Here is a 3,894-nt window from a genome sequence, read left to right as displayed (position 1 = left end):
GTAGGGCTCGCCCTGCCTCTGTCGGCCGTTCCCGACCAGCTGCAGCGACCGCTCCGAGAGCCTTGCAAAGAGGCGACCGAGCCGAGAGTTCCGCATACCCGTGATACGTGACCGGCTTCGACGAGAACCAGGGGGTAGGCATTTGCCCGCCTCCGTCGGACGCTTCCGACAGTCGAAGTCGTGCCGTATCACGAGCGCACGTAGAAAGCACACCTTTCGGAGCGCCGTATCGCTCCTCGCCTTGCGACGCGTCGCGTATTACACGTGTTCCCGGTGTAAGCCCGCGTCCCGCGCACCGCGCGTCATCGAGCGAAGCACGCGACCACGATTTGCACTGCGAATCGTGCCCGCCGCACATACACACTCGCATTCCACACACACACACCGTACACGCACAACGACACCGCCTTTGTAAACACGACACACATACACATACACATACACGCATTCCTACTCTGTACATAAATACGGCAAATATATATCTTTCTTTTACATCGATCCAAGCCGCGTTTCATTGCGATATTACCGCCTTGTCTCTCTCCTCCTGGCCGAACCTCTTTGCGACCCTGGCCGCAGCCCGTGACCGACGAGCTACGTCCGCGCAAAGTCAGGTTGTTTCAATATTATTCTATTATATTATATATTCCCCTACAGCACAAAAGTTGCAGCAACAATGCTGCAGCATTGCAACAATATTGCACGTTGCAGCAATATTGCAGCGTTATTGCAGCACTATTGCTGCAAATTCTGTGCTGTATGGGATTATACTTCATCTACGTTCATTAAATTGCTGTCTGTCATCTTATTTGTAGGTTATTTTCTGTTTCGCACCGTTTCTTCGATCATAGTTCGACAGTGTTGAACTATGAGTGAAGCCTCGCTCGCTACGGATTTTCGTACGAATCGACGGAGTGGGGGGTCTTCGCCAGCGAAGCTTCGCTGCATGAAATTGTACCTTAAAGTCGACCAAGGGTTTGTTCGCGTCGCATGCTCCAATATGTTCCAATATGCTCCTACCATAGCTCCTACTCACTCCAACGCGCTTGATAGAGTGAGTAGGAGCTATGGTAGGAGTATGTTGGAACATGTTGTAGCATGCGACGCGAAAAACCTCAAGTAAGTGTTTTGGAACGGTGCTACAAATCAACCATGAACCGACCATGATAGTTTTGGAATGGCTTATGGTAATCGAGGTATGGTTTTGGAACGCATCCCTGTTAGGGTGCACTCAGATGGAGCGGATCTGCGTAAATGTGGAATTGGCGGAATTGACGTGATTGGCCGTTGCTTCGTCCGTCATTTTCGTTATTTTCCTTTCGCGGATTTTCTTTATATTTAACGGATTTCGCGGAAATATGTTATTGAACTGTATGTGTATTGTGTTTACATTTTAACCCTTCTTTATATACCTATATGTAGAAGTGTCTCGTTCGTGCGCCTTGACCGAGTAGGACGTGTTTACGCTCTGGCTCGGGTATTACATTATTTAATATTTTTAGAAAGTGAGGCCGACTTTGATAATTGCATCATATAAAATTCGAGTAGGAATTTCAAGTTTGCAGAATCCTTCCGTTCGTCTGGACGCGCGTGCGGCATGGAATAATTTAAAATGGCAAACATTAAAAATATTGTAAGTATATATAAGGTAATTCTTCAGAAGAGCTTCCTCACCTCCGATTTCGATGAAATTAGGATTATTCGACGCGTTTTTTGCTTAAAATGAAAGAATCTAGCAGAATAATTTCATCGAAATCGGAAGTGAGGAAGCTCTTCTGAAGAATTACTGTATGTAATATTTTAAAATAAAAAGTTTTAAAATGTTGTTAAATAACTTTTGAAGGGTAAGAAACGTGGATATTGTGGATGGTTTCTACCAGAAAATTATGGTTTGCTGCAACATTCTTGTTTCCACCCATTCGACGATGACAAAAATGAACTTATTATTGACGAAAATCTGATTGTAACTGTAGGTAAGTCTACATTGCATTATAAAAGTCTATTATAAACTATAATACAACAGACAATAATACAAATGCAAATGCTTCTTGCGCATACTTAAAGAAGGATGGCACCCAGTTGGACACGGCTCAATTGGATATGAGCCACTCACAGCGCTTGAGACTACAAAGCTCCTAAGCACCGGTCGCTGTGATTGGTGGTGTCCAATCGAGCCGTGGTCAATCGGGATCACCCCGACGCAACCACTCTTTAATGAAACTACCAACACGATCATTTGTGGTATCAGGGTAAAGTTTCTGAACGACATTTGAAAAATCAAATAACAAGTTTTATAGTTTCACAAAATGATGAATATATACAATGAAATATTTGAAAAAAATTTTTTTAATAATAATGATTTAGATCACGTTTTGATATATATACATTGTCAGTATTGAAAATCTGTTGTTCATGTTATATAATACATACTATAGATTTTCAATATTGACAATATATGTTGGAACACGACTTTAAATCGGGTTTAATAAAAGAAACCCACAAAAATACGTTCTTTCTTGCAGCACATCATAACCTAACCTTTATGTCTCATCATAAAAAAGGTACGATATACTTTCGTACGTACATTTAAGGTTATGTACATTTAACCCTGAAATTTTGAACGTAAAATTTCAAATAAAATTTCCTTTATACCTGGAAATAACTCGTCGATCCGGCTCAAAAGGAAATAACAGTATCTGTGACAGTAGACCATGAGCCATAAAAACACAAATGCAGGGGAAAATGGGCAGAATAGGCACAATATATGTCCTTGCGTACACTGATATTACTTATGCGAAATGTTACGAATGTGATTTGGAAGTGAAATTATATCATAAATATAATTGATTTACCTAATGAAAAGAGCTAGGCGTACACTACAAAGAAGAATAAAGATCTGCGACAGCAGATCAAGATCGAGGGGAGCGTCCTGATTGCGCACATTAAAAATCGGACACGAAAGGATTTCCCGATCGGATATGGACCCGATCGGACACGAACCCGATCGGACACAGACCCGATTGCGCACGGACCCGATTGCGCACCGACCCGATTGCGCACCGACCCGATTGCGCATCGACCCGATTGTGCACGACCCGATTGCACACGGACCCAATTGCGCACGGACCCTTTTGCACACAAATCCGATTGCGCACGATCCGATTGCACACGGACCCGTTTGCACACCGACCCGATTGCGCACGGACCCAATTGCGCACGGACCCTTTTGCACACAAATCCGATTGCGCACGATCCGATTGCACACGAACCCGTTTGCACACCGACCCGATTGCGCACCGACCAGATCGGGCACGAACTCGATTGCGCACGGACCCGTTTGCACACAGACCCGATTGCGCACGACTCGATTGCCCACGGATTCGTTTGCACACCAACCCGATTGCGCACGGACCCGATTGCGCATGGACCCGATTGTGCACGGATCCGTTTTCACGCCGTCCCGATTGCGCACGGACTCGTTTGCACACCGACCCTATTGCGCACGGACCCGATTGCGCACCGACCCGATTGCGCACAGATCCGTTTGCACACGGATCCGACATGTGTTATTGTCTACATACAGCTCGATTGCCTACATACATTATTGCCTACAGCTCACAAGCCTCCCACGCGAAATGAGGGTTACCTCACACCAACAAATGGTTTGGTTAGGGTTAGATTTTTTTGGAAAAATATTCCAAGTGGACACTGTCTACGCTGACATCCCACTGTTCGTGTGCAAACGGGTCTGTACGCAATCGGGTCGGTGCGCAATCGGGTCAGTGTGCAAGCGGGTCCGTGCGCAATCGGGTCCGTGCGCAATCGGGTCGGTGTGCAAACGGGTCCGTGTGCAATCGGGTCGTGCGCAATCGGGTCTGTGTGCAAACGGGTCCGTGC

The sequence above is a fragment of the Trachymyrmex cornetzi genome, unplaced genomic scaffold (assembly GCF_001594075.2).
Source record: "Trachymyrmex cornetzi isolate Tcor2-1 unplaced genomic scaffold, Tcor1.1 scaffold464, whole genome shotgun sequence".
Taxonomy (NCBI): Eukaryota; Metazoa; Arthropoda; class Insecta; order Hymenoptera; family Formicidae; genus Trachymyrmex; species Trachymyrmex cornetzi.
This window is presented reverse-complemented; position numbering follows the sequence as displayed.